The sequence below is a fragment of the Pelobates fuscus genome, chromosome 7 (genome assembly GCF_036172605.1).
Source record: "Pelobates fuscus isolate aPelFus1 chromosome 7, aPelFus1.pri, whole genome shotgun sequence".
In the NCBI taxonomy this organism is placed as follows: domain Eukaryota; kingdom Metazoa; phylum Chordata; class Amphibia; order Anura; family Pelobatidae; genus Pelobates; species Pelobates fuscus.
The window spans coordinates 16,367,374-16,385,743 of record NC_086323.1 but is presented as its reverse complement, the minus strand read 5'-3'; the positions used below and the strand labels follow the sequence as shown (position 1 = coordinate 16,385,743).

The window sequence follows — 18,370 nt, the reverse complement described above, 5'->3', positions numbered from 1 at the left end:
GCCTTAAAGAATCTCGAGATGAGAGGGTGAGATGCCCATGAAGTATTACAAAGGGCAGATAGAGCTGAGGACTGTACCTTCAAAGTACTTAGGCTTAGACCTTTGTCTAGGCCTGCCTGTAGGAATTCCAAAATATGGAGGTGAGAAGGGTGTTGAAATTCTAAGGATTTCGTTTTTGCCCATTGTTTAAAGGTTTCCAAAATTCTGTAGTAGCAAGAAGAAGTAGACTGTTTCCTTGCTTTCAGAAGTGTATCAATTACTGCTTCAGGTAGGCCTTGGTTAAGGAGGGAGCTCCTTTCAACAGCTAGGCCCCCAGGTTCCAACTGGATGGGTTGGGGTGAGTTGCTGGTCCCTGGATTAGAAGGTCCGAGGAGATCGGAAGTACCCACGGATGGGTTATGGATATTCTCAAAAGAAGGGGATAACAAGGTTTCCTGGGCAAGAACGAGATAATGGCTATCAGGTTCTTCCCTTCCTTCCAAATTTTCTTTAGTTCCCTGGGAATCAGAGGCAGGGGAACACATACCCCAGATCGAAATTCCAAGGTTAAGAAAGGGTGTCTTGACCCATGGAATGAGGGTCTTTGAAGAGGGAAAAGTAGTTTGCCACTTGAGCATTCTTTTTGTTGGCCATTAGGTCTATATAGGGTATGCCCCACCTCTTTGTGAGAGCTTGAAACACCTTGGGATTCAGGTTTCCTGATGAAGCCACCATTCTAAATGATCTTTTACTTGGTGAGGAATTGTAATTATGTGTTTCCAGTTGTTGAGTTTGTGGTTGAACTGTTTCAGGAAATTCAATTGGATTATTCTCGAGTTCCATTGAACCCAGCAGACTAATCCTATAGTCGAGGTTAGTGAGCCCAGAATACTCATTTATTCTTTAGCTGTGGTGGAAGGCTTGGGAAGGACTGAATGAATCTTGTTTTCCAGTCTCTTTATTCTTTTTTTTGATAGGTAGATCTTTGCTTCTATGGTGTTGATATATGCACTCAGGAATATTGCTTGTTGTGATGGCATTAGAGCACTTTTCTCCTTGTTGACAATCCATCCGTATTCTTGTAGACAGTTCAGAGCCCATGTGGTGTGGTGAGAGGCTTCTTGAAGAGATGGAGTAACTATTAAAATGCCATCTAGGTAATGGAAGATGTTTAGACCTTGTTTCCTCAGATGTGCTATAAGGACTACCAAGATTTTTGAGAAGGTCCTTGGTGTAAGGCTTAAGCCGAAAGGAAGGCCTTTGAACTGAAAGTGTCTTCCTGTAATATGAAATCGGAGAAACTTAAGATGAAGTGGGTAGATTGGACTGTGGTAATATGCCTCCCTCAGGTCTATTGATGTTAGCCAATCCCCTCTATTGATGTTAGGAATACTAGTGGATTTGGATTCCATCTTGAATGATAGGTGTTTTAGGGACTTGTTGGTTTTCTTCAAATCTATTATTAGTCTCCATTTCCCATTGGGTTTTGGGGCCAAAAATACTGTTGAATAGATACCTTTGTATCTCTCAGAATGAGGAACATCTTCTATGACTGCTTGGTGAAGTAGCTTTGAGATGCAGGATATCATAGCTTCCCCTTTTTCCCCTAAATGTTTGCCTGACTTTTTGAAGGAGTTGCTTGGAGGAAAGGAATCAAATTCTATTCTGTAGCCCTGATCGAGGATAGACATGACCCAGGAGTCTGTTATATTTTCGGCCCAGACAGAGAAGAAATGATGTAGACTTCCTACTAAGCAGTCTGCATGGCCCTGTAAACCTTCAGAAGGTTTTCATAGGAACACAAGATCCCCTTCATCTATTGTTTTTTGCTGATGATGAAGAAGGCTGATAGCTTCTCCAAGATGCATTTCTGCTATATTCCTTCCTTGGTCGGTAAGATCTGTTCTCTCGAAAAGACCTGTCTCACAACCTCTTGTCTCTCCATGAGGCTGTGTATGGGGTTCTCTTCCCTTGAGGCAGAAATGCTGTTTTGCTGTCTGTTGCTTTTTGGATAGCTTGATCGAGGATCTTTCCAAAGAGGAGATCGCCCTGACAAGGAAGAGAGCAAAGGGACGATTTTGAAGAGTAGTCAGCTCCCCAAGAGTGTAACCACAGAGCCCTTCTGGCTGAGACAGATAATGCCATGCTTTTTGCAATCATCTTGGAGATATCCAGGGATGCTTCTGAGCTGAAGTCTGCTGCAAGTCTGAAGTCCCTGAGGTTGTCAAGAAGGTGTTCTCTTCTAACTCCCCTTTGGATATCTTCTTCCTGGTTGTCTATCCAAACTTTAATAGCTCTGGATAAGGTGGTAAGGGCTATGGCTGGGTGTCAAGCTGAGCCAAGAGCCAAATAAGCTTTTATTAGGTTAGCATCCAGTCTTTTCTCCATTGGTTGTCTCAAATAGGCCAAGGAGTCAATGGGAAGTGTGGTACGTTGGCTATTTTAATTACTGCAGCATCAATTTTTGGAATTGCAGTCCAAGTCTCGCAATCTTTGGAGGCAAATGGATAGATTCTGGGATTCTTGTTTTTGAGTGTTACTTTTTTCCTCTGGTTTTACCCATTCATTAAGGATCATTTCCTTTATAGCTGGATGTACCACAAATGAGGGTTTTGATGATCTTAGATCTTCAAAGAATGTGTCAGATTCTAAGCATTCTGACTTTTCCTCTTGGAATTTTAGAGTATTAGAAAGATAAGTTTCTCTACTGATTCTGAGTCCAAGGATTTAGGGCCATACTGCGTATCTTCCTCCTCTTCGTCAGTGATATACTCCAAGCATTCCAGCTCAGACTCAGATGAGGGAGAAGAGGTTTCAGTTCTTTTACATTTTGTGGAGGAGATATTTTTGGTAGTAGCCGTGAAGCCTTCAGCTATGGCTTGAGATATCCAGTTTTTTAGTTCTTCTTGAGGAGAACTTTTGCTGGGCTGGCTATCTGCCACTTCTGTCATACAGGCTAGACATAGATTTTTACCCTCTGAAACTGTATTATTGTAGGCCAAGCAGCAATTCGATTTATCCTTGTATTTTCGTGGGGATATATCCCGGCTCACGCTGGGGCTGCAAATTGAAAAAGGCCATGTAAGCAACTATGGAGCCCATTTGGCACTCTTTTATTCCCCTTACATATATACCAACTACGGTTCACCTAGGTTTCTTTGAACCCGAATGGCGGGAGGCATAGGGAGAAGACATCTATAAAATGAATAGAATAAAGTGTAACATTGGAAAAAAAAAACTCAAATCATTTTTTTTTCCTTTTTAAAATCTAAGAGGATATAAATACATTTGTACCTTGAAGCGATAAGAGACAGATTACGGGCAGTACCGAAAAGAATACCAAATCTTTTAAGTTGCAACTTGCCTCTTCAAGAACTGAAAGGAACAATTGTATCTTTAAGTAAGGAATGTTCGCGCATGCGCAGACTGTTCGGTAGAACACTGAAACATTTTCTCTGATTTGTTCGCGCCAAATTATGAGAACAAGGCTATAAGCGAACTGATGCTAAGCCGGGAATCCCTTCGAAAGAACCGAACGCTGCTGAAAGAAACAAATGAACAAGGGAATACTTACCAATAAGTGAGGCTTACCTATATGCAAGCATGTTCAAATTCCGAATGAAAGATTTTCACCGAACCAGTAAGTAAAAGAAAGATATGAAAAAGGAGGATAGAAAAACTCATGAATAAAATAGAGTAAATAGTCTTTCTCCCAGGTTACCTCTAGGTTCTGTTCGGGGAAATATAAGGCTTCTAATGTTTCTATGGAGCCGAAGTCCTCAGATCTTAATATTATGACACAGAAGATTCAAACTAAGTTTGAATCTGACCCAGTTAGTCCTGCTCATGCAGGCTGTTTACTGGGTCCTTCAGGCACAGAGAGGCTGAACTGGGCCTGGGAGACCCATGGTACACATGAGAAGGTGGCCAATGAAATTAAAGAGGTTGTAAATTATACCTGTCTGGACAGGAAAAAAGACTGAGGTATGAAAGGAGGAGGGACCTTTTATGTATTCAGTCTCTCTCTTTTTCTCTTTTTTTTTTTGGTTGATCCTCTCCTGATCTGGTTAGGGACGGAGCTACCCATAAGTGATGCTGCCATAATTAGCCAGGAACGTTTATTTACCATACAAGATAAACTAACTTCAAGGGAAGTGTGGCTAGGGCTGCATAAACAGAAACAAAAGTGGTTTAACTCCTAAATGGCAGAGAATTGAGACGTGAGACTGCAGGGACATGATATATACACCCAAACTGCTCCGTTAAGCTAAAGTTGTTTTGGTGCAGAGAGTGTCCCTTCAATGAAAATAAACCCGATGAGGCTGAGCAGTCAATGCAGTGGAGACCCGTCTGATGGTGGGAAAAGACTAATAAAGGGTTTATCCAGAGTTTATTTGCAGAATATTACAATGAAAGAACGGGTCACTGAACTAATTTTACAGCTGTGGAGCCCCCGGTGGAACATTTTCTGTGGACATTCCAATGAAAAATGGTTGTGGAGGCCCTAACCAAAGGGTCTCCCATCCTTGACACCCATTATAAAGGAATAGATCTAAAGACTCCTTAACGACTTAGAGGCTCTGTCACTTTACAGGTTTTTTAATTAATCCTTTTTGTCACTCGATTTCTTCTCGTTTTATTTTTAATTTAGCGTAGTTTTTTTTAGTTCAAAATAGGATAATGTAGGGACTACTTTTTCTCACGTGATCTTTGGCACATTTTGGCAATGGGCGGGGCTTAAACAAAGTTCCATTTCAGTTGCTGAGCTAATTTACCCACAATCCATCAGTCAAAAGAATCCCACCGAGGGCAAACTGCAAACATCATGGAAAGTGTAAAACAAAATGGAGGCGCCCGGTTATTAAAGGGATCCTACAGTGTCAGAAAAACAAACCCGTTTTTCTGGCACTATAGGCTGCTGGAGTGCCCCCCTCCCGCAGGGCTGAAGGGGTTAAAATCCCTTTAGCCACTTACCTGAATAAGACCTAATACGCATGTGCGCCAATGGCTACATGCGCATTCTACCTCCCCATAGGAAAGCATTATTCAATGGTTTCCTATGGGGAACATCTGACGCTGGAGGTCTGTTAGGACGTCCAGCTTCAGATAACGGACAAATTGTCCATTTGGATTCCGGAAGCCCTCTAGTGGCTGTCTCTTAGACAGCCACAGAGGGCAGACTTAGAGCTGGAACTCTGGAACTGCAATGTTTTACATTGCAGCACTAAGTGCAAAAGGGTCACAGCACCCAGACCTTTTCAACGAGCTGAAGTGGTCTGGGTGCCTACAGTGTCCCTTTAAGATTAGATGGAAAGAAAGTTATAATGTAACGTTACCTCTCCGCGGCGATGTGCAATTCCAGAGGTGATGTCACTTACGCGTTCGGCTCCACAACATTCCCCGCACACCACAACGTTGCGGTGCGTCTCTCTGACATCAATGTTAAAGCTACATGGCGCCTGTTTATGAAGTCTGCACACATTGATGACATCACATTGTCCTGTATCCAATGAATACCCAGTATAGCATATAAAATACTTTCTAGCTATCACTATGATTTCTGTATACCGGTTTGTTCCTCGAGTCTGTCTGCCTTTGTTATCCTTGACCTCAGCCTGCTCACGTTTACTCGGTGTCCGCTTGCAGACGTTCGTTTTTATTTACTCTGTGCTAGTCCGGCCGCTCTGCGGTCCGATACGCACTACTGTCCTGTCTCTACCAAGGTTTACGAGTTAGCGTCAGGTCAGACAGGTTGGCAAATAAATATAAATAAATACAAGTAGTGAAGAGGGGAGTATAATCATTAAATTCCAGCGTCGTTAGGAAAGGAAAACTGAAAGATATAAAAAAATAGGACAGAGCCACTTTAATAGCACACCATTATTATGTGGAGCCTGTAATGAGTTTAATAGCAGGGCAGTGACAGACTAAACCATACAGCTCCCAGCTCTGTCTCCGCGATGAGTTTTCGTTATTCTTTGTTAACTGACTCGTATTTTACTGGCTCTGACTCTGTTAAACTCTCTATATTGCTCTGATAATAAGTCGCAGCCTAGGGCCACGGAGTTACTGTGTGACGGGCGGGCAGGCTAAACCAGATTGTACGCTTTTATATGATTATTGCCGGAAGTGCTAAACCACAGTTTATTTTCTTTAGAGAGGAGTGACTAGCCCAGATTACTCACTAAGGACTGAACTTTATTTAACATTTCGTGGAGATAAAGAAACAATCGGCTAATCTGGACGCGGTGCGCGCAGGGTGATTGCTTGAGGCCATCTATGTATCAGCTGACAAAACAGAACTGTCAGCAGAAACTCTCATCACGCGATATCGTACAAACACGTTAAAAAAGCATTTCAAACCCTCCGACACTGCGTGGGTTAAAGGATTGGTTTAGTTAGAGTTCAATGCAGTAGGAAGCAAAGCCCAACATGTAAAATATGTTACTTAGAATAGCTATATTAACCCCTTAAGGACCAAACTTCTGGAATAAAAGGGAATCATGACATGTCAGACATGTCATGTGTCCTTAAGGGGTTAAAGAAATTACTGAAAATGAGAATATTGCTGACAACAGACGAACAATGGCGGCACGCTGCTGCCCATGTCCTCTGCCTCAGCCCGCACTCCCTGACATACCTCCCCCTCTAGCAAGGGGGAATGACATCAGTGGAGAAGGACCAGTCTAACAGTAGAACGTGGCCTGGGTGCTGGACTGTAGCTTTATTTAATTTTTAATTATTTAATTGGGAAGGGGAGCAGACAGGCATAGCGAGGATTATTTTATATTCTTTATTTTTGTAGTGCAGGTCAAGAGTAACATACCAGCCTGAGGTACCCCAAAGGCAATCCTCAAGCAAATTCGTGTCATGTATAACAACGGGGTAAACCAATATGCATGCACAATTTTTTAAATGTTAATGTTACAAGCTATCACTTGAGGGTCTTATACCATAACTAGGCGCCTGGTCTCGCAAATGTCAAGAGAAATATCAAGATAAATATACCTGTTCCGGTAGGATTTATCGGTGATAAAAATAAAAATAAAAGAGAAAACCCTGAGTAGCAAGCAAAGCTGGAGATAGGGACCGATATTTTCGATGGGATAGGGTTATCATGCACATTATGTTCAAGGCAGGCTTGTTATGCCCCGGCAGTGGCTCAAACCCAGACTATAAACTATATGTTAAAGCAGTGTCATGGTTTAGCTTCCTTGCATTGTTTTTCAGTAAATACATTGGAATACATACTGGTCGGTTATGGCTCTGGCTATTGGGCATAAAGCGGTGCTTAGTCTTGCGAGGCTGGCAATGCTAAAAGATTAGTTGTTGACCTACGCTTTACCATCCATATAATAAATTAGTTTAGGTTTATTACTGCCATTTTATATAGCAATGATGGGGAGCATGCTGTTAACAATAACTTGTGTCATGGCTGATGGAACAAAGGAAACTAGGGTAAATAGATTAAACAAATAAGAAAGGAAAAAAACATATAGTCCGTGTGTTCCCGGTGTGTGCTGGGGTCATCTCGATCACAGGTCTGTCGTGTGCGTCCATATGCAAAGTGGGGCGACAAACCCCTGGTGGCAGCATTCCGCAGAGTGTCTATTAAACATTTAGAACCAAGAGCTCAAGAGCAAAAATGTAGGTAAAAGTTCAGGCAAAAGTACCTTTGGATTTGGGCAAGAACCCTGAGCTATGGGGTCTCCGGTCGTAGTTGGAGTTCAGGTAGTGTTAGCGTCGGTCGGTACCTTTGCGGGTCGCCTGGGGACAAACTCTGCATTGGCAGTGGCCCAGTTTGAGGGGTGTGTGGGGCTCGCTGGAGGCTTAGACAAGTTAGGCATGTCCAGGGGGAGGCCTAGCTGCCTCAGGGCCATCGTTGCCTCCTGTAGGGACCGAATGGTGTGCATGGTGTCGCCTTTGGTGTGTTCGCAGATGGGCGGTAAATGGCTGCAAAGCTCTCCTCCACACCAGGGTGGCTCCAGAGGGATCCGAATAGAACTCAAGGGGCATTTCTTCGAAAAGGTAGGTTGGGTGTTCTCTGGCAGCTGTCTGGACTGCAGTCCTGTCCCTCTGGGTCTGAAACTGTAATATCACGTCCCTTGTAGCCGTGGCTGGGGCTGTTGTCGGCTTTGGAACGCGGAATATGCCCTCCAGCGCCACTGTCTTGGCAGACTTCGGGGTCAACAGTGCTGTGAGGAGCCTACGTGCAAAGTAAGGCAATTCTGCATCAGGTATATCTTCCTTAATGCCCCTGATCTTTAGGTGTGTCCGGCGGCGTTTGTCTTCCATCGTGGCGAGCTTCAGCTCAGTCATTTCGTTCAGTTGTTTGAGCTCTTTGATTGCATGCTGCAGCTCCTTTATTTGGCTGCCGTGGGTTTCTATGGTGGTCTCCACGACTCCGAGCCTGCCACCTAGGCCCTGTAAGGCCCTGTGAGGCCACGTCGGCCGAGATTTTTTTGTGGTGCTCACCGGCGTGGATTTTACCGCGGCTGGCTGGGGCGGTTTCCGATTCGGTGGCTGCTGTGGCTGGGCCGGAGGGGTCATTTCCTCCGCCTCATCTGACGTATCCTCATAAAAGTCTGAGCATCCTCCATGTATGGACGCAATTTTGGAGCTAGTTGCGCCCTGGGCCTGTCGCCAGAGTTCATCGATGTGTAAGTCCATTCTGGGCTTATCAGGTTTGAGCTTCTTAGTTTTTAGCCCTAAGTTGGTGCTAGTGTGCTTTGGGGTCCCCACGGGGAGGTTTTAACCTGTTTGTATGGGCTGAGAATGTTGTTTTTGGGTAGTAGTGACCCGGAGCTCCTCAGCCATGCGATCATTCGCTTCAGTAGTCAAGCGCTGCAGCGACGATTATTTGAACCAAAAACAGTGTTTTATGAAAACATAATTTTTTTTGGTTCGAGTAACTCTTTGATATATGGAAGGCAGAGTTAAAATAAAAGAGTAAAACAAATATTGCAAAATGATTTAATATGTAATTTTGCTTATTTGACACAAATGTCCTTCAGTTTTAGAAAATGTCTTGTCTGTCTGTTTTATATTATTTGATGCATTTAGTTTTTTTGTATATCGTCTGCCCTTAACCTGTTCCATTGTCAATGTTTTTGGGAAATTAATAATTCCCAAATACCGGGGTCATTTTTAACAGGCTGATGATGGTATTTGGGATGTAAAAGCTCCTCTGTGTACAACTCGGACCCGTACAAATCAAAGCATGGAGCCTGCGCATATAAGGAGGTTGGGAGGAAGAAGGGATTATTAATTAATGTGAAAATTGCAGAGCATGCCAAATATCCGAGTTTTAACCACACTATTTGGGCCCAATATGAGTATGAGTTATGGGCTTTATATGCGACAACAAGCTGGGGGAAGATTACATTTCTTTTTTAACGTTTATGCTCACTTTGTGACGTTTTATCATCATTCTAAGGATTGCTCAGTATTCCATGACAATTCTGACCTTCGCCTTGTAAGATCATTGCTCTTGCAGCATGTCAGAGAAATGTATGAAATACAAGGGATAAAGGCACAGTGTAAGGTAGTGTATATATATATATATATATTCTCTAAGACCCAAAATTCTGCTTCAGTAGTGTAAATGCTGCCTTTTCTAGTAACGTTTACACTACTGCCTAAGGCCACCTCGGACAAGCACTAGTGGATCTTCTTGGGTTTAGTCCTGCAAAGACCTGCATTGATTGGAAGACCAATGTTCACTATCTCCACGCTCTTCATGGAGACGCTGAACGCTCCCCATAGACATGCATTGAGTCAATGAATCTCTATAAGGAGATGCTGATTGGTCCACTGCATATGAGCTAGCGTTTCAATGCATCCCTATGGGGAAGCATTGGATTGGCTGAGATCATCAGAATGGATGATCTTAGCCGGGGAGGCAGGGCAGCCGCCAGGGGAAATAGGGTAAGTAAAAGATTTTTTTTTTTTTCATACTACGTTTGTGGACGTGGATATCTAAGTAGGTAGTATAACACAACACTAGTAAGAATATATATCTGTTAGCCTAAAGCTTAAGTGTTCCTTTAAGAAGAGAAGCACTTCTGTGAAAGTTGAGTAAAGTACAAATATCTCAATCCACAAGTAAGGAGAAAAAAGGGGAACCTTTATTACAGGGAACCTTTATTGTAGCAATCTCATGGTTAAGATTTACGAGGGGAAGGAATTAATCAACCTGACGCATTTTGTGCCCACTTTGACACTTCCTCAGAGTCTGCCTTTTCTTTCTGCTTGCTTCTTGTGGATTGAGACATTATTTTATCTCTTGAGACCGAACTTGTCGCGCAAATATATATTCCATCCATTCTAAGAATATTAGTGGTCATGGTGATTGGACTGACGTTGGAACTTTATATATAGGTACAGATAGCAATTGTTTTACATTAGTGATATTTGTTCTCTTTTGACACAGCTAACATAGCAGGAAAATGTTTGGCACAATGCTACATGCTTACCTCTTACGTTTCTCTCCCCAGGATCCACCTGACTGAAGCATTCGATGAAGGAACATGGAGACGCCTGTAGACAATTTAGTAAATTCTTTATGTGAACAATATGAGGAGTTAACATATAAATACAGAATCACTCACAGAGTGTCGTATTTTACTTCTTCGCTATAAATCCAATAAAAAAAAACCCAAAGATTATTCACGAGAGCGAGTTGGTTTGTGAAGAACAGACAACCAACATTCAGGATTAAATAGCACATCGTGGAAAATAAAACCAACCCAATTTGACTTTTATTATTTATCATAATCACAACCTAAATGGGAGGTTAAGGCTGATCATTCTGTCCCTTTAGTGAATCAATGTATCAGGCTTGTAACAGGACAGCCTTATTTCTAGAGTTCCCAGATATTAAACAATGTAAAGTAAAAGCAGTTTAATTGTCTGAAAGTATTGAGACTTCACTACGAAGCGATCTGGACCAGGAATGGGATTTTAATTGTGTTTTGGAAAGTGATAGTACAAACAAGATGTTATTCTCCTTGAATGAGCAAGTCTGAAAAAGGCATTAAAGGGACACTATAGGCTGCTTAATGTAGTTGTTCTGGTGAGTATAGTCAGTCCCTGCAGGCATTTTCAGAGAAAAGGCAGTGTTTACATTGCTTGCCTGGGACACCTCCAGTGGAAACCAATCAGCTGTCCACTAGAGGTGCTTCCTAGTCCAGTGCTGCACAATGTGCAGCACTGACTTTCACATTGGAGACACTCAACGCTCCTCATAAAGTTGCATTGACTCAATGCATCTCTATGAGGAGATGCTGATTGGCCATACTGGCTGAGATTGTCAATTCTGATGATGTCAGCCAAGGAGATGGATCGGGGGCAGGGCAAGTGCTGGAATAAAGGTTAGTTTTTATCTTATTTAAGGAGGCAAGAGTGGTTGGCTACCTACATAGTTAGTTTAACACTATAGGGTCAGGAATACACGTTCGTGTTCCTGACCCTATAGTGTTCCTTTAAAGTCAATATTTTCGTGGCTTTCCTATTTGGGTGTTTATACTCCTGCCAGCCAGTGTTCGTACTTCTGACGCTCGGCAAACCGTAGCTGCTCTGCTCCTGTCTCTTGACAGTTATTGATTTATGTTCAGAATCCTCTTGATGGCTGGCGAGAGTATAATTAACACGTACTTCTCTTTGTATTAATCCCCAAATAATCCCTGATTTCCATGAAAGCTATTGACGATTTGCTTAAAGGGCGAGTAAATTACACCATTAACTTTTATATGGAAATAGTACGCCCATATCTTTCATCATCCGGGCCTAAAAATGTGGCTGTTGTGACAACATCTCCGATGAAATTCTGGAATAAAATGCGAAAGCTGGGTCATGTCCTTCATCAGCAAGCAACATGCGTGAGGACAATGCAGGGGGCCACATATTTTACACTGCCATACCACCAGGGTGGTCTTTTCTCCATTTTTATGTAAGATACAGTCTGGGAACAAGAGAGAACAATATATTTAACTTGGAAAATAAATCGCTTAATGCTTACAATAAAGGGTGGCAGGTCAGGTGAATGTGGTCCTGGAGATTAAAATGATGAGTATCATTACTGCGCCAGATACTGTAATGATGTGAGGTACTCTCTGATGGAGCTTCAGTGTTAGGTGGGCTGAACGTTAGGGGGCTTTCTGGAGGGATGCTGTGGATTGTAACTCGGTTACAATCCACTTGGTTTGACTGAGAATCATAGGTTGTACATTCTAAATATGGCTGTGGCGATGTATTTATAAATATAGCAATATTAGGGATGGTTACATTTAACACTCATTGATTCAGCTGCAGTATTTTAGATTTATTTCTCTGTCTGTGGGAAGGAGTTGGGAGTAGATTAACGCAGCACAGGGTTAGGACTGCAGCGATGAGAGACAGTTGACAGAAGATATTAGCTGCGATTGTTCTCAGCCTGTTTCCAATGAAAGAATAAAATGTTTCGCTGACAATGTAAGAAATTATGGCGCAGCTCGATGTTTACAGAATGACACAAGTGAGAATAATCAGACACTGAAATTCCCTTCACGCCGTCAGAGAACTTGTCACGCAAATATATATTCCATCCATGTGTGTTCTGAAAACAGCGAGATGTAATTACAACCAGCTAGCAGCGAATCGGCGTACACAGACAGCGCCTAAACCAACGCTTTCACTCACTAAATGCTGAACTGTGGGGAAATGAGAACATAATAGGAACATTTAGGCTAATAGTGCAACTCAGTTACTGTCACCAAATGTAAATATCTGGGGTGCCAATGTTGAAGAGGAGCTGTCCCTCCCCAGGATTTGTTTTAATAAACATGTATTTGCAAGATGTTAGAAATAAAATTAATGAAATGCAGAAACCCACCCCTCTTTATCCTGTAACTGGGCGCCTCCATCTTGGCTCCCTCGTAATCATTGTTATAAACTCCGCCATTAACACCTGGCAGTCAGCATTGAGAGAGCATACGGAGAAGACGAGAAATTAAACAACGAGGGTCACGTGTTATTATTATTATCATTTATATAGTGCCAACACATACCGCAGCGCTTTACAATTATACATTGGGGATATAAAAAAACATGTAGATAAACTGACTCATTGGCTTCCATGTTTGTGATCATTTTGTGTGCATGCACCAATTTCTCACGTATAAACACATTACTCAGTACTTACCTCCCAACTGCGGTGTCCTGTGAAGTGGGAAGCCGGTGGGAAGGGTTAAAGAGGGCAGGCCAATGAAATGATTGTGTCACTGACTCCACCCATAGCGGCAGACCCCCCCCCCCGGAAGGGACCATGCAGGGAACACTGTTTCAATGCTATCTGCAGGCTCCTAATACGATGAGCATAGCGCAAGTGGGTCTAGAGCAGGCATAGACAACCTTCGGCACTCCAGATGTTTTGAACTACACTTCCCATGATGCTTTGCCAGCCTTCTGGGTGTAAGCAGTGGCGGATCAGGGGGGGGGCAACGGGGCAATTGCCCCCCCCCCGAGATTCCCCCCCGGCCGGATAGTGCAGGGCTGGCATTGCCCAAGTGCCAGCCCTGCAATGTGCCTGCGGACCGGGGAGGGAGATCTCTGATCTCACTCCCCGGTCCGCAGGCACTGTGCTGACAGCCGGCAGGGGAGGGAGTGAGAGAGGACCCGGGAGCTGTTACCTGCAGCTCCTCCGGGTCCTACTCTCGCGAGCATGGAGCGTTGCCGCGGTAACCACGGCAAAGCTCCAAATCTCGCGAGAGTGAACTCTAGCCCTGGAGCGCGGGCTAGAGTTCACCTCACCTCCACCGGACCACCAGGGAATCCCACTGGACCACCAGGGAACGAAATATGTCCCCCCTCCTCATCAATAAAGGTAAGAAGGGAGGGGGGACATAAATATATCAATTTTAATTAAATGTTTTAAAAAAAAAGCGTCCCTAGCCTCCTTACCCCCCATACACACACTATACACACTGCCACCCATACACACACTACACACACTGTCCCCATACACACACTACACACACTGCCCCCATACACATACTGCAAACACTGCCCCCATACACACACTATACACACTGCCCCCCATACACACACTACACACACTGCCCCCATACATACACTGCAAACACTGCCCCCATACACACACTATACACATTGCCCCCATACACACACTGCAAACACTGCCCCCATACACACACTATACACACTGCCCCCATACACACACTACAAACACTGCCCCCATACACACACTACAAACACTGCCCCCATACACGCACTACACACACTGCCCCACAAACACTGCCCCCCATACACACACTACAAACACTGCCCCCATACACACACTACACACAATGCCCCACAAACACTGCCCCCATACACACACTACAAACACTGCCCCCATACACACACTACACACACTGCCCCACAAACATTGCCCCCATACACACACTGCAAACACTGCCCCCCATACACACACTGCCCCAGAAACACTTCCCCCCATACACACTACACACACTGCTCCATACACACACTTCCCCATGCACACTACACACACTGCCCCCATACACACACTACACACACTGCCCCACAAACACTGCCCCTATACACACACTACACACACTGCCCCCATGCACACACTACACACACTGCCCCCATGCACACACTACACACAAACACACACTGCCCCACAAACACTGCCCTCATACACACACTGCCCCACAAACACTGCCCCCATACTGACCTACAAACACTGCCCCATACACACACTGTCCCACATACACTGCCCCCATACACACACTACACACACTGCCCCACAAACACTGCCCCCATACACACACTGCCCCCCATACACACACTGCCACCCTCACACACACACACACACTGCAGCTCTCTCACAAACACACTGCCCCACACATACACTGCCCCCTAACACACACACTGCAACCCTGACATACACTGCCGCCCTCACGCACTCGCACTTCACCACTCACACACACACACTGCACCTTTCACACACACTTCACCCCTAACACATACCACTGCTCCTATGCCCAATATCCCAGCAGACCCCAGGTAAGTTGGCAAACTGTTCTTAAACGGTTTGAATACTTACTCTGAGATGGGATCCTGGCACTACTGGCGCCATAACTACTACACTGAGCTGTAGTGGTTATTGTGCCTGGATTATTTCTTTAAATAATCTACAAGTGCCCCTCCCGAGATCAGGTTCTGGATCCGCCACTGGGTGTAAGAGCATTATGGGGGAGGTAGTCCACAACATCTGGAGTGCCGAAGGTTGCCTACCCCTGGTCTGGAGTTACCAGCTTGTTTTGCACAACTAAGTCTGCACGGTGGGACAGGGCCTAAAAGCCGGGACTGTCCCACCGAAATCAGGCTGCTTAGGAGTTCATAGGAAGTGGCCCACTTCTATATAAAGGACTATAGAGTCATTGCGCCAACAGGCGTAGAGTGATCTGCAAAAAAAAACTGCTAAGCCTTGAAGAAAGACTAAAGCATAATTGATTTCTAATTATTAGTTAGCTATTGGTTTATAGAGATAGATTGTAATAACCGCTCAGTTAAACTAGCATGGCTACAGAAATGATCCAGTAAACACGAGGGTTGGAGTTCTCAGAACCTGTCCCTGGCACACATCTCATTCCATTTATTGTTATGATTGCACATAGCTGACGAGAAGGTTCGAATCTTGGTTTGTTTATATTCCTTAGAATCATTGTGATTCTTTTACTTGGGTTTCTAATGATTCACTTGGGTTTCTCCTGTATTGGTTTGATGCAGTTCTAGCTCCCTCTGCTGGAGGTAAAAGCCATCAACATACAGTATATGCTTTATTTAGATAGAAAGTAACTGGCAACACTGCACAAGGTGATCATTTAGAATGACTTTAACTTTATCAGGGTCATAGGCAGAGAGATTTCAGAAGGACCTCTCTGTAATACAAATAATAGATTTACTAAGATGAAAGATTAAGAATAGAAAATATATGCCCTTTTTTAGTTTGTTAAATACCCTTTGAAGTGATGATGTGTCTCCCTTTCCCCTTCATCCTGTGTTAGGGCTGAGACAGCTGAGCACGTTCACAAATGAATTTACTGTAAATATTTCCAATATCTGTAGTATGATTACAGGGCACAGCATGCACAGTTAGTCCTGTAGTACCTTAGTCGTCTACTTTTGTAGGACTGGACAGATCTAAGGGAGAGAGCAGGACAGAGTGTTTTGGAGTCTGGGACATTCAATTATACAATTAAATACAATTATAAACGAGCATTTGTTCCTCTGTAAGGCGTCCGATAGATAAATGTCTGCTCCTATGGCAGCTTCACCTCCCATTAAACTGCTAAAATGAAACCAGCTTGGCCACAAAACATCACGTACAAACTGGTGATTACACTGCATAAAATAAAGGAATTTAATTTTCCTATTTACATCTCAGTTAAAGAGAACTCTTAGCACCGTGACCATTCTAAGGCAATGAAGTGCTTATAGTACTAACAGTACTGGCTGGTGCTGTCTCCCTGGTTCTATGTCAAACCTGCAATATGACACAAACTGGGGATTCCTGACACACCCCTCCCATACCATATTACCAATTACTGTACACCTCTGCATTTCTTTTTTTTTTTAATTCTTTATTTAAGGCGTGCATGAGTATAACAGACATATGTACGCAACCACAACAGTTGTCATATACAGAGCATAGTACAAAGGCGTACAAACATGTGGTATTAGAGGCTAGGCACATTTTGTGTTTTATATTAAGCAGACTAATAAGTATATTCTAGTCTAGACACGCATTTTCACATACATTTGTCAGAGGAGTGACCTGCTAGAGTGCTCATAGGGAACGTTTAAGGCTATAGTCTGTACAATAGTGCGCTAAGATACAGGTGTTTATATATGTAAATTTTACGAACGCTGGTATTGTTCCCTGGTAAATTAAGAAAAACATAGAGGAACATGGCGGTGTTTAGTAAAACGATGAGGTTTCAAGGCCCTACTGGGGGTAAATACACAGTCTAATTCTCCATCTGGTTAGTGTAGTTATTTCTATGGGTGTTACTGGCGTTTATTCGCCGTTGGGATGCTACCAGTAGATTCTTGTACGGGCCATTATATCTTTCTCTTGTGGGAGTTACGTCTGTCTGTGGTAGATGCGTGGTCTGTGGGAATGCTAGGTTATTGACGGGCGGGGGGGGGGGGGAAACAAAGTGGTCGTTGGATCTTCTTATGAGAAGGAGTGTGGCTAACATGCCATTATCTGTAGCAGTCTATTAACTTAACTGCGGCTGTAAACTATGAACATATACGTAATAATAAAACAGTTTAGTCCCGCATATCTCTGTTCAGGTAGTCACAGTCCCGATCAGGCCAGTCGTGGGGTCCCGAGGGACGAAGAGTGTCACATTGTCAGGGTTCCACCTGTGTGCCGGTTTGGAGGCAGCTTGAGCCATAGCATCAGTCAGAGCGTCCCGATGGAGTCCCAGTGTTGGGAGTAGCGCTGCGGCTGCGCATTGTGTGTGGTATCTTCGTGCAGTATTATCAATTTGCGGGTCTGGTGCCATTTATATTTTAATCCACGGTTCTGCAGAAGTGTCGTGAGTGGTCTGAGCAGTCTTCTTCATGCCAAGGTGCCCCCTGTAAGGTCTGCATAAAAAGATAGTTCCATAGTTTCAAATTTGTAGGGGGAGTGATTTCTAGCCGCTGCCAGGATTGCAGTTTTGGCTGAGCCTTGCTGGAACCGGACAATCAGGTCCCGTGGTGCTGCCGCCGGAGCCGAAGCCGGCTTTGGTGCTCGAAAGAAGCCGTCCACGGTGAGTGCTTTCGCTTGCCGTTGTGACAGTAGGGCTACCAGCAGGCGCCTCAGGAGGTGCGGCAGTTCAGCCTGTGGGGTATTCTCCGGGATGCCCCGTATCTTAATATTATTAGCCCGGCGTGCATCCTCTAACGACGAGAATCGTTGTTCATGTTCGGCGTTCTTTCTCTGCAGACCGAGAACCTCCTGTTGTAGTGAGGCGAGTTGGTCCGAGCAGACCTTGGAGGCAGTCTCTACTGTTCCCATGCGGCCTGTCAGGCCGAGTATGTCGGTGCGGAGTGAGGCAACGTCCGCATGGATGTGCTCTTGGAGGTCCGCGAGAAGCGCCTTCATTACTTCTGTTGTTATTGGTGAGGAATCTGCCTTTTGGACGGCTGGGGTAGGTTTCGGCATGGTTTTAATGTTTGCCGCATCGTCTCCTGAGGAGAAGTCATCGGATAAGTCGGAATAGTTTTCCGGGTAGGCGGCCATCTTGGGCCTAGAGGCCTTGCGCGACTGTTGCAGGAGATCCGCGATGTTAGGTCCCTGCCTCGGGTTTTCGGGTTTTAATTTCTTACCCTTGCG

General features: G+C 44.2%; 1 protein-coding gene across 2 annotated transcripts in view; it reads left to right on the top strand.

Annotated features, from left to right (window-relative positions):
• LOC134568974 (riboflavin-binding protein-like) overlaps positions 1-10,590 on the top strand; it is a 62,244-nt gene extending 51,654 nt beyond the window's left edge. For both annotated transcript variants that reach the window (XM_063427737.1, XM_063427738.1), the window contains exon 7: positions 10,476-10,590. The gene's annotated coding sequence lies outside the window, so the exon portion shown is untranslated. The remainder of the gene's footprint in view (positions 1-10,475) is intronic.
• The last annotated feature ends 7,780 nt before the right edge of the window (positions 10,591-18,370 follow it).